Below are 13,285 nucleotides of genomic sequence, written 5' to 3'. Positions count from 1 at the left end.
GGCCAATAGCTACGCGGCGTCAGCGTCGGCCTGAGCGCGCGAGGAGGAGGCGGCATTCTTCAAAGAGGGGCACTACTTTACGAAGTTTAAGAGACTTTAGCCGCATCTGCTCCTTGTTGGCGAACACTGACGTGGCGTCGCGGCGATCCCTTCTCTCTACACGCAACACGCTATCGTGAGCTCTGCTCCATCGAGGCACGCCCGTGACGTGGCGTCGCAGCGAATAGAACTTTAGGTACTGTTTCGGTGCTACAGACGCCAGCTTTTTCACTCATTTTGCTATTTTATATTTTCGCATCAATAAACGAGTTTGGTAGGCCATGTAATGCGTAGGAGAAATAATGGGTGGTCCATTACAGTTATATAACGCATGCCAAGTGAAGAGCTGAGTACGGCAGAACGTAGGAGGTGATTTTATGAAATTAGAAAATTTTCACACATGACATGGATCAGCTCGTTTAAGACAGGAATACCTGGAGAAAGCGGGGTGACGCTTTCATCCTGCATTGGAAATAAAAATAGGCTGATGATGATTGTCCTGTTGCTCCACCCCAGCATATCCAGCAGGTATGTGTATTGAATGACTTCCGTGTAATATTGATGTGGTCATTGCCTGCTAACACGTGCCTGCTACCTACTATGGAGGGTTCGGCAAAGAATAAATGGATTATTCCAAGATATAGATAAAATAAGATTCTCCTCTTTCCCTCTCCTCCGCTTTCTCCTCCTGCTCAACGAGTACTAAAGGATATCAATTCAAGAGAAAACATGGATGGATGAAGCCGGCGGACGACAAGAGATTAGATTTCCCAGAAACTACAACTAGTGAGCGATTTGTTTACTTAGCCGTGGTAACATAACCCGAAGTCGTCATTGAACTTCTCAACACTTCGTGTCGATACATCATATCACTTCTTTTCTTCTGAACAACAGAGAATTTTCAATCACCATTGAAGCCACCGGCACGTTCTCGCGCGCCGCTCTCGACACAGCCAGCAGTCTTCTCCGCTGCAACGAACCTCGCTGCTCCTCTCGAAGATTTACGCCCTACACGGGGGGACGCTAGGGGGCGCGATGTAGAGAAGTCGCCCTCACATCGAGCTCTGACGTAAATATCCAGATAACCGGAACCTTGACTCCTCCAGCGAAAATTCAAGAAGGAGAAGAACCGCGAACACCAAGGGATGACGGAACTACCGCCATCACCAAGGTAGGACCACTTCTCTAATCTCTGCAAAAGTTTGCATTTTCGAGGCAACAACGCCGCCACCTAAGCTTAGCACCGTGGGAACGCAACGGCGTAGCAGCTCGCATAGCTGTTTCGCCGGCGCTAGCATGATGCAACCACGGACAGCGGTTGCAGCGTCGGCGGAGACGCTGGCAGAAGAAAGAAACGCCAAGGGAACGCATCGGCGTAGCATCCTGCGCAGCTGCTGCGCCGGCCCAAGCATCACGCAGCCACGGGTAGTGGTTGCAGCGTCGGCGGAGACGCCGGCAGGAGAGCGAAGAAACGGAGCCACAACAGCTACGGGCAACTGCAGGAAGGAATGTGCAGCCAACGTCCTCGGATAGAAATATGCAGAAAGAAGACCTCGCCACCCTGGAGAGCAGGAAGGAGAAAAGATGGACATTGGCGCTTTCGCCGATAAAAAAGAAACCCAAGAGGGCTGGTGCCGCTCCATAGGCGGCAGATACGTCCCGGAATAGAAGGTGGAAGAAGTATTAGCAAGAAGAAAGGCACGAAAACCCTCAAACCTGAAGAAAAACAACGACATGGCAGAGAAGACGGTAGACAAGCTTCAAGTTCGCCTGCCATCGGGCACAGAGAATATTATCCTCCGACCAGCAGGAGGAATCGACAGCATAAAGAAGCTAGGGGCTCTCGCCGGAAACGTCGTCCTTGAGGCGGCCGGGCTACCCCCATGGCAAAGAGGACATTATCTTCAACAAAAACAACCAAACGATCCTAATACCAACCCCGAACAAAGAAAGGGGAGAAGCTTTCGCCAAAGTCAAGAACGTCCGAGCCGGAGAAGAAGATATCGAAATGACAGCCCACCTGTCGATGCCCGAAGGGGGCAAAGGCGTCATCTACGGGATTAACCTGGAGCTGACGGAAGAACAAGTACACAAGGCGTTGGACCACCCACGGAACCCAACGTATACGGCAGTAAGAACACTCGGAAGGACATCCGAATCGGTCATCATTAACTTAGTGGATCTGGAAGTACCGAAGGCCGTAAAAGTTTTCAGTCAATGGATTCCATGTCACCTGTGTAAGCAAAATTACGACGTGTGCTACGCATGCGGCAAGATTAGATACAGGCAAGACGTCTGCCCGGATCCAACAAGCACCCGCTTCAGAGGCTGCGGGCTAAGAAATCAGCTGGGGGAGCACGCCTGCGAGCCGAAGTCTCTCCTCTGCGGGAGAAGCGCCAGTTAGGGGACCGGACATGCAAGGAACTCTACAGGAAGCCCCGCTCAGTTAAACAACGCGAGGCGACCCGGGCCAACGCCAGGGCCGAACAACACAAGAAAGGAGAGACCGTGGATAGAAGCAGGCCGACAACGAGGGTCGCGCTACCGCCTACGGCCAAAAAGCAACGATCGGAGTCCAGGGACGGAAGTGCATCCAGGCCGCCACCCAGGGACGACCAGACGCACTAGCCGGGCCTTTAGAAACCAGGGAACAAGAGGACCCACTCTGGTGTGCGTGTCACCTTTGCAAGCCCCGTCTCCCAAAGGAGGACACCCGAATTAGAGGCACAGGCTATTTTATTTAAGAAACAGATAGAAAAACGAGATGAGGAAAATAGTCTACTAAAAAAATAATCGAAACCTTAATAGAAACAGTAAACCAACTCCAAGAGCAAGCAGGGGAGCTAAGGAACCCAATAGTGCGAGCTACGCAGTCCAGAGAATAGGCGCCCCCGAGTCGCAGGACGAGGGCAACATGGTGGTAGATACAGTAGGCACCGAAAAAGGAAAGCAGAGTGGCACGAAACGACTCCACCCGAGAGAAGAAAAAAGAACAGAGATTAACGAGAACGAACTAGAAGCACGCCTCAAGGAACACGAGGAAAGCATGCTAACCAACGTAAGCGCTATTATAGATAAGAAAGTCCAGGCTATATCAAATCATATGAACGCACTTCTGACCGTGCTAGGAGGCGATGACGAGCTCATCCTGATGCGGAGCCTCCCTCAAGCCCGGAAGCCCCGTTCTCTCCCTCATCATGGCCACGACAGGAAATATAATTTAGCAGTAGAACTGCAGGGGCTTCAGAAAGAAAAAAGGCGTTGCTGCAACAGCACATTTAAGATCAAGGCGAGCCTCTGCTTGCCGTGGCGTTACATGAAACAGGAAAACCCTGAGTCAAAATTTCAGGGTACCGCACATTCGACAGCGGGAGAGGGGAGGAATCTGGAGTAGCCACCCTAGTTAAGAATAACAGCGGTAATTGAACACGACGCCAGTACCGGCAAAAATAATAGCGGAACCATATTCGTCCTGAACGCATACAGCCCACCTCGTCACAGAAAGGCACAGTTCGAGGCCACATTTAAGAAAGCGCTGAGGGCAGCAAAATCGTGCCCCCTGCTCTTAATACGGGACTTTAACTGAAAGCATCACAAATGGGGCTACACCAAAATCGACAGGAAAGGTAGAATGCTGTGGGAAGCGATTCAGAAGACAGAGCTCTCGCTATTAACGGACCCGAACGAGCCAACCAGAACGGGTACCAGCATCTTCTGTGGCGCAACACCGGAACTAGCACTAGGGCACAGGACGGGCACAGGAAGGGCAAAGCATCGTGGAAAAACACGGGCGAAAACCTCGGCAGCGATCACTTTATAATCGAAATCCAAATCGATAGGAAACTAGGGGTGCCCGTACATAAGCCAAAGCAGGCCACCGCAAATGACTGGGACAAATTCAGGGATATGACGTCAACAGCAGACTTAGGCGAAATCGGAGACATAACAGAGTGAACCTCAAGCGTCGTCTCACACGTGAAACAGGCCACCGAAGCGGTAGAGGGAGATGACCTACCATTCAGATTAGACAACAAGCTTATCAATATGTGGAACCGAAAAATAACCCTCGACAACAAGCTAAAGCGCCAGAAATTTAACCAAACCTTAGGAACAAAATAGCCAAGCAATAAAGAAATAGAGAGCTACGCATTCGAACTAGAAGAGAAAAGGTGGCATCGAAAATGCGACGAGCTGGAGAAGAATATGAGCCGTCCCAACACATGACAGATGCTGCGCCTCCTCATAGACCTCACGAACACCAAAACCCAAGCCAACAGAGAGCAAATATAAGCAGGATACATATTTGACGGAACCGATGAACAGCTCATCGACCGACCTTAATAAATCCATATAGGCCCGCATGCCCGGCAGCGGATAAAGAATATTAGGGAGCGGAGAATCCGCTACTTGAAGAATCCATTCTAGTATCAGAGGTCAGAGCCGCGCTCTTTGCCTTCAAAGCGAACACAGCCCCTGGCCCACACAGGATCACCTACAGTAGGCTAAAGAACTTAGACGATGACTCTATAGTTCACCTTACAGCTTATCTGAACAAACTGTGGGAATTCAGGGAAGTTCCTAAAGACTGTAAGCACGCCAACATCATTTTAATTCATAAGAAGGGCAATATCCCTGGTACAGAAAATCTAAGGCCAATTTCAGTGACCTCTTGTCTAGGCAATTTAATGAAGAAGGTAATTCACAAGCGACTAACTCGATTCGGGGAAGAAAACAGCATCTGGCCTCACGAGATAGTAGGTTTCATACCATATCTTAGCGCTGAAGATACCATGATAAGGCTGCAACACGATATTATAGACAAGCCAAAGACCAAAGATACGACAGCAATATTGGGCATAGACTTAACCAAAACGTTTGCTATTGTCAGCCAGTCGGCCATCCTCGACGGCCTGTCAGATGTTAACGTAGGGAAGAGAACCTTCCACTACGTAAAATCTTTTCTCAAGGACAGAACAGCGACCCTGCACATGCAGAGCCTCAGCTCAGAAGAGATTAAATTGGGCAACAGGGGCACTCCGCAAGGAGCCATCCTATCACCCTTCCTATTTGACTTAGTTATGAAAGACCTCTCGCTCAAGTTAGGAAGGATCGAAGGACTAAAGACGAGCGTCTATGCAGACGACGTCAACGTTTGGCTCAAAGAGGGCAGCGATGCGTCTATCGAAGGCTCCAGCGGGCAGCCGACATCACAGACCTCCATGCCAAAGCTAAATGGCTGAGCTGCTCCAGACGAAGTCGCAACTACTAATCATCAGACCCCGGACGAGGACAGACAACGCATCTCCTGCCAAAATCTCGATAGACTTGCCCCCGAATGCAGAGATCTAACTTGGCTCGAACTTGACTTCTGGCAGTCTCAAGACAGCTTCGCCGCGCGTCTTAAATCGTTCTCGATCTTGCGGACGACTTGCGAACGACTTGGCTGGGTCGAAGTCCGCCCGCGTTTCAAGTCTGCTCCCGGGCTAGCTTGAAACTGACTTCGTGCGGTATTCCAACATGGCAGCCTCCCGAACGGATGTCGCGCGCAGGTTAGCTGCTTTCGAGTTTGCTTGCCACGCCATGGATACAGCATTTTCAGAGGCGCATTCCTTGCCAAGAATTCCGCGACCCGCCCTACGTGACCGAGGGAATCCGATGGAGCTGTACGACGACCAACAATTCCTCGGTCGCTACAGATTCACGAAGAACGCCGTGCGACAGCTTCTCGCTATGGTGCCTATCCGGGAAAGCGGAGACAACAGAGGACAGCCTGTGCCTCCCATGCTGCAGTTGCTGATGGCTCTGAGGTTTTACGGTGCTGGCACGTTTCAAACAGTCACCGGGGATCTGGCCCGCATTCCTCAGTCAACAGTGTGCCGCGCAGTTGGAAAGATGACTTTGCTCATCGCGAAGCACCTGCGCCCGATGCTGGTGCGCTTCCCGCAGTCGGCCAGACTTCCCAAAGTGATGCGGGAATTTTATGAAGTGGCTGAATATCCTGGCGTAACCGGATGCGTTGATTGCACACACGTGCGCATTAAAAGCCCCGGCGGTGACGACGCGGAGGTCTTCCGTAACCGCAAGGGCTTTTTCTCCATCATCGTGCAGGTAAGCAATGAAAATTGAAACACTCTGAACAGTTTAGCTCGCCTGTATTTCGTGTACTGCATGTGTTGTGCTTTTTTTTTCTTTTTTATTATTCTTGCGGGACGTACATTCATAGCTCGCTTGTATCGAGCGCTGGCGGAGTATATTAATGCAGCTAATATGTAGGGGCTCGGAGCTTGTACCTTCGTCGCATGTTTTGCTGCGCTCGAGGTCCGTCATTTTATTTTAAACCCAGTGATTGTATTAGAATGTACCTTCGTTTCCTATAATGTGCATGACTATAACATAGTAACACTTTATTTTCTTTCATTTTTTTCGTTTTCTGCTTGCCCATTAATGCGGGTTTCGCGGGGGTTCTTAAAGAAGGACTACTGTCTGCGGTTTGTGATCGAAAGACTTTATCGACAGTGATTGTGTGCAACAACATGCAACCGTACTACACGGGTAGTTTATCCCGAACTCACGAAGTAAATGCGCCTTAATTCTGCTGAATGATATGTTGCTGCTTTGACGCAGGCTGTCGCCGGACCACACTTGCAATTTTGTGACATCGTTGCCGGCTGGCCAGGCTCGGTGCACGATAGCCGAATTTTTGACAACTCCCGCTTGCGGGTGCTCTACGAGGAGAGCAGGGTGCCTGGAATGTTGCTGGGAGATGCGGGGTATGCATGTCAGCCATTCTTGCTGACACCGCTCTCAGATCCTGGCCCAGCACACACACCACAAGGAAGGTAAGTTAACATGTCGGTGACGTTGCATGATGGAAACATGGACCACGTTGTTGAGGTGTGGCATCGAATCGTAATGCTTGTGGGATAACGTGCAATAAACCTTTATACAAACAGGAACCAGAAAGCCTACATAAGGACACGCAACATTGTTGAAAGGGCGTTTGGCGTCCGGAAGCGCCGCTTTCCTTGCCTGGATATGGGGCTGCAGCATAAGGAGGTAAAGATCGTCCTCATTACAACAGCCTGTGCAGCACTGCACAACTTGGGTTGTCTGCTGAAGGAGCCGTAGCCTCCTGTTCACAGAGTTCCCCCAAGCCCCTCCAGCACGACAACGGCAAATCCAACACTGCACTTGCCACCAGTTGATCGCCTCACTGACAGCTTTTCAGGAATGCAAGCACGGCAGCTACTTATCCAGAAGAGCTTCACTTAGGTAAAGACTGCAGATTTCTCCACAGTGTGCCATACATCTGAACTCAAGCATAATTGCGAAGTGCACCTACGTGTACGACTACCGACATCCTATCATTTTTTAGAACGTGTTTTATTTTCTCCTTAGTTTGGGAGGCTGTTGAATCACAAACCAGTTGCACCTCACAGAGCTGTTTTTCCTTTAAAATTATCAAGCTCAAGCTGCTGCATTTGTTATTACGTTCGCTTTGATTAAATTATTCGAGAATGCTGTATTAATCTTCCAGAAAGTGAATGCTATTGAGGAAATATTTGCTGCCGCTATTCTCTGTTGCTGCTGTGGCTACCGAAGCTGCACCACATTTTCCCTGATCTTTACTGTTCCAAACGTGCTGCCTGATCACCGTGCCTATCAGTGGTCCAATTGATTGCTTGACAGGCATGCAAAAGCTTCTCAGGACTGCTACACCCGGCCATGCACTTTTGAACAATGGACGCATCCAAACGTACTGTTGCGTGGTTTCAGCACATCACATTTTTGCTGACAGATTCTTTTATTTTTCATGTGTCTCAGTACACCGCAGCCTGCGGAGCTGTTCGTTTTTAATTTCTTTTTCTATTTGAAGAATCTCTATGGCCAGCTTTTGTTTCTCCAGCTCATTTTTTTGCTTCGTAAGCTCAAGCTCTTCTACTTGTTTTTCAAATGCCCTCTTTTCTGCTCGTTCTTGCAGCGTGGCGGCGTGGTTCTCCTGAAGCAGCCGCACACGGACAGCATGCTCCTCCCTCGGGAGCTCTGAACGGACGTCGTTTTCAGCGTTCAACGTCTTTTCCAAAAGGGCCAACCGCCCCCTTGGAGTCCTGCAGACGTCCCCAGTGGCAGTTGCTGCAGCAAAACTGCAGCTAACAGCAGCTCCAAAAGCATTGGAGCTGTCGGTGTGGCCTGCTGCAGGAGCGTTTTGCTCGGTGTTGGGCTGCACGATCGAAGAGGAGGTGTTGTCCTCATTTGCTTCAGTAGCTGCTGGTGGCTGTGACTGCTCAGCAAGGCTCGCGGCATCCCACTGATCATCTGTAATAAACGAAAGGTGGTGTAACGTTAATTAGGGAGCACTATATGACGCAGGCAATGAAGTCCATCACTGCATGCAGAGAAGAGTTATACATTTCTGGGAACTACATATTGAAACTGTTCACAGCTGGAAAAATTATAAAGTTGAGAAAGCTTAAAACATGAAAAAACAATCACCAATTAGATGAGAATATCAGATCATGTGCACTTAAAATGGTAATGATTCCTAGGATTCCAAACTGGTTTCCGAGGAGCCCTAGGGCTGTGAACACATGTGCCAATGTAGCAGTGATTCCTCACCTTCACAATTTCTTCCATAATTTCAGAAAGCTAGGTAACCATTCCAAAGCTAACTTCTTTACTCCATGCAAACAAAGTAATTTGTGTCGTTTACGATATAGTGTTGATTGCATGAGTAGGTGTAATTAAAAACGCAGAGTGGAGTTTGCCAGTTGTATCTACAATGCGGTTTAGAAGGCTTCGCTTTCATATCGTAAGCTGTATATAGATAAGATGAGTCACTGCCTTGACGATCGCGTTCGTGAGTATGCAAATCGGGTGAAAAATAATCGTCATGGCTGGCTGTGGATTAACTGTACAAGCTGTGGATTCAAGACTTCATTTGACGCATGTACTGTTGTCTGTAAGGATCGCAAACGGTTGAAACCTTAAATTATGGAAGCCAATGTGATTTTAGGTCTTGGCCGAAACTGTGTGAACTCCGCCATTGCTTCTGACTAATAAAGAGAATGACTTCCTAAAAAGGTGATTTGCGCTGTCACGTGATGTCGACTAAATGTACATGAACCGTTGTTTCTTTAAATAAAGGTTGTTGGATGTTAGCGATCTGTCTTTTCTTGTATCCCTCTGACGATCTTGAGCTATACATCATTCTTTACCGCTCACTACCACCTCACAAGAGCTTTGCCCATGCCTTCTGCTACAAAACAATTTCACGCCAAATGCACGCATGTCGGTTGAAAAAACAAACATGTGCAATGCGCTACCCAGTACAGAAACAGCTTGAGATAGGTCACCCTTCTGACATCCCACCAATGCACTCATTCTATAGTTTCATTATCACACAACCGTATCTACAGTGCCTCTTTACAGTAGTGTTTCCTGTCACCTTAGGGTTAAGTGCCCGCTCGAAATGCAGCGTACACCGCTCTATGTCTACGTAGAAATCACATTCCGCAGCAAAGAAAATCCCTTTCTTATGACCCAAGTGCATTTCACATGCAAAACACCCTACCTTGAAAGTCAAAGTCCAGCTCATTTTGCCCATCCACCATTGGTTGGAGTAGCCTCACCACAGGTAGACTTTCGACGGGAGGCTGGTATTGGGTCCCATCTGAATCTAAAGGGTTATCTACCCACGTTGCTATGTGGCCAGCAATCGATCCCACCAACTGGTGGATGGGGGCCATGGTCGAAGGTGCCGGTCCACCTCCTAACGAGAAATAAAGTAGTTTCAGCACAAAATAGACGCACTCTTCAATAGCTGCTTCAATAAATAATTGTACTCCGCCACTTTTTATCTTTGGAGTGTAAACTGGTTTACCGGAACCAGAATAATAACGACGGAATACGCAGAACACGCCTGCCCGACCTCATATGCGCTGCTTTAGTGAAAGTCCTGCTCAAAGATCTCTAGCAGTCCAATAAAGCTGATTCTTGAGCTAGTTGGTACGGTTTACTCATAATGGCAAAGCCTTTAGCGCAATTCAAGAAGACAGCGCCGTGACAGAGACACAGGACAGCGCTAACTTTCAACTGACCTTTATTGAAACACAGAGGCAGATATATAGCGAAGCAGGTATGGAAAGATGCAAAAGATACAAATCTTTCATACCTGCTTCGCTATATATCTGTCTCTGTGTTTCAATAAAGGTCAGCTGAAAGTTAGCGCTGTCCTGTGTCTCTGTCACGGCACTGTCTTTTTGAATTGTGCTAAAGTCGTTGCATATCTAGCAGTCCCTTTGGCGCAAGAAACTACTCGAGGACTGTTTTAACGTGTAAGGCAGGTTACATGTGCCTGCAATTTTCGTGATAAGACAACAGCTTGCGGAAAACGTGATTACGAGTGTATTTTCTCATCCCCAATGATAACACATGTCATCACTAGTTATTAGCGCTCACAACCATATTTACGCTCAGCATGCCAAACTGTCACGCACTCATCCACCGAACACAAAAGAAGTGCGCGAGCATAATAAAAAGTAGCCCAAATGAGCCAGCCATACAGAACATGTGCGCTTACCAGTTTTGTGGCGCTCTCGCTTTTCTTTTGCAGCTTCCTCTTTCCACTTTTGCTTGAGATTGTTCCAACATTTCTTCAGTTGGAGGTGGTCACGCCGCGTAATCCCGTGGTTCGCATTATACTGTTTAGCTATTTCTTTCCATGTTTCGTTCTTCTTTGCCAATGATGCGACATCAGTTTTTTTACATTCTACAATATGCTTGCAGTCATTGACAAGTGCGGTCAGTAGGCTCTTCTCGTCTTCAGTAAAACGAGGTGCCGTCTTGCGTTGCGGTGCATTCTCTTCGGAGGAGAGCGTACGTGAGTGCGACGTGAGCTTGTTGACAGGACAACAACTTCGTAGCAAATGCGGCGCGCGGACGGCGCGCGAGCCCCACAACTTGTTTTCCTAACAAACGACACTTTCCTAACAGACGACACTTTCCTAGCAGACGACACGCGCTTGCAATTTGCTATGTCCATCACTGTGCCACAATCTCCCTCTCGTTGTTCTCGACAAACCATCCATGCGGCAAATCGTTTGCACGTGTCATTTTGTTTATGTATTTATTTATTTTGTTTTTTTAGCGGGTGTTGTCACCCATATGGGTCCGGACAGGGGACTCTACGGCGCTCGGTACTCCTCGTTCGCAGCACATGTTGCTGTTTTTTTTCTTGTTTATGACTCCAGCCTAGCGCGTTCGAATAGATTGGTCTTTTCTTCAAAGGGTCACGTAGCCGGACCAGAACAAGGGCCTCTGCCTTTCTGCTGGAATGCCTATAGGCGAAAAGGGACGCGCGAGCTCCCCCGAAACCGACCATATGCCTCATCTCGGCCTCTTGCATCCGGTTGCCCGGCCAGACGGCGCACGAACGCCTTGCGGCAATCGAGAACAAAAGCCGTTGAAAGACCACCATACGAACCAACCATTTCGTTCGCTTCTCTATGGCCATTCCTACAAACGTGCAACAAGACCTTTTGGTTAAAAAAAAGCTAAAACCGATATGAATGTGCTTATAAAGGTTCTTAATTTGCACTCAAATACACTGTCGCGTAAAAGCGGAGCACCGACTTGGAAAAATGGTGAAACCTGCAACTCAAAAAGTGCGCCAGAACACCGAAACGTGAAACTCACTTAAACCCGCGGGTAACGGTCGCTTTCTGCAAGCAACACTGCGCATCGCGGCGGCGGACACCGTCAGATTACCCAAACTATACTTCAGCACTTATGCCCTGATAGAAATTTGGAAAGATACACACTTTTTTACTGTACAACGTGCCTTACGCTAATAAATTTATTGTTAACCTCGAACGCAGGCGAGCAACCGGCTTCTGCATTGAAGCACAGTCTTGACTTGACGAAGAAAGTCAGCTTCAGCGTCTATGAAACGCGGAAGCCGACTTGGGCGTTTTGAAGTCCGCTCCTTGCTTCGGGCCGACTTCGTCAAGTCAAGTCAAGTCCAAGCCCGATCCAAGTTAGATCTCTGCATTCGGGGGTTAGACGTGAAAGAAATTCCGCAAGTAGATGAGATCCGAATTCTGGGCATGCTCATAAGCAAAACAGGAAACAACCACACGACTATTGCTACGCTCGACGCGCACGCAAACGAAGTGATAAGCATCATTAGAAGAATCTCGGCCAGAGGCAGAGGGCTAAAGGAGAACAAGTTAAGGCTGGTTCAGGCCTCCACTTTGTGTCGGATCTGGTACTCAACCCCATTCCTTAACGTAAAAAAGCAGAAAGAAACAAGTTAGACGTAATAATAAGGAAATGCACGAAACATGCACTGCGACTACCAATTCTGACCTCAACGAGGCACTTAGGAAATGGGGGTGCATAACACATGGCAGGAGTTAGCGGAAGCGACGAGAACGGCATAACTCGAACGCCTGAGTCTAACCGAGACAGGACAGCAAATTCTAAACTGGGTAGGACTACAAGGGAACAGAGGACCCAAATACCGGACATTGCACAAAGTTAGGAAAGCTCTCACAGTCACACCGATATCCACGGACATGCACCCAAAACACGATCAGGAAGGACGCCAGCACAGAGCCAAACACTTGGCAACAAAGCTAAGCAGAATGCACCCGAGATGGTTACATTCACAGACGACGCCCTTGGCGGAGACGGAAGCTCTATCTCAGTAGTAGTCGACAGGCGCGGTGTAGAACAAGGCGCGATATATACAAGCGGAGTAGACGCCACGGCAGTGGAGGAAGCGGCGATCGCCTTAACGTGCGTTAGTACCGACGCGAGGGTGATCATCAGCGACAGCAAATCCGCAGTAAGAAATTTCTGCAAAGGCAAAATATCATCCTGCGCGTACAGCATAATATTGAAAGGCAACATAGACAGAGGAATCACCCTAACCTGGTGTCCCGCTCACTCCAACATACCAGGAAACGAAGCCACCAACGCCCTCGCTAGAGCGCTCATTATTCGGGGGGGGGGGGGGGGGGGGGCGAGGGGGCGAGGGGGCGAGGACAGCCTCAACCTAACTTTCAGGTCGAAACGCTCACGATCTACCACGAAGTCATAGAGCGCTACAGATTAGGTCGCCGGAAATATACACTCCTGGGTAGTGCCCTCAGGTCCACAGAGGCAGTCATCTGGTGCCGCCTGGAAGCCAAGAACCACATGTCTCCCAGATGGAGATACCTCACGCAAACGGGAAATCTGAAGG

At 48.8% G+C, this 13,285-nt stretch overlaps 1 long non-coding RNA gene and 1 pseudogene across 1 annotated transcript; one reads left to right on the top strand and one right to left on the bottom strand.

The window, feature by feature from the left end:
• The first annotated feature begins 4,765 nt into the window (after positions 1–4,765).
• On the top strand, positions 4,766–7,503 carry LOC126519005 (putative nuclease HARBI1; annotated as a pseudogene).
• A 521-nt stretch (positions 7,504–8,024) lies between these two features.
• On the bottom strand, positions 8,025–11,584 carry LOC126519004 (uncharacterized). The gene is made up of 3 exons (XR_011890372.1): positions 10,619–11,584; positions 9,611–9,808; positions 8,025–8,355 (listed from the first exon to the last, which is right to left on the bottom strand). It is a non-coding gene; the product is annotated as an uncharacterized lncRNA (long non-coding RNA).
• Between the last annotated feature and the right edge of the window lie 1,701 nt (positions 11,585–13,285).

This window comes from Dermacentor andersoni, chromosome 10, assembly GCF_023375885.2.
Source record: "Dermacentor andersoni chromosome 10, qqDerAnde1_hic_scaffold, whole genome shotgun sequence".
Taxonomy (NCBI): domain Eukaryota; kingdom Metazoa; phylum Arthropoda; class Arachnida; order Ixodida; family Ixodidae; genus Dermacentor; species Dermacentor andersoni.
This window is presented reverse-complemented; position numbering and strand designations above follow the sequence as displayed.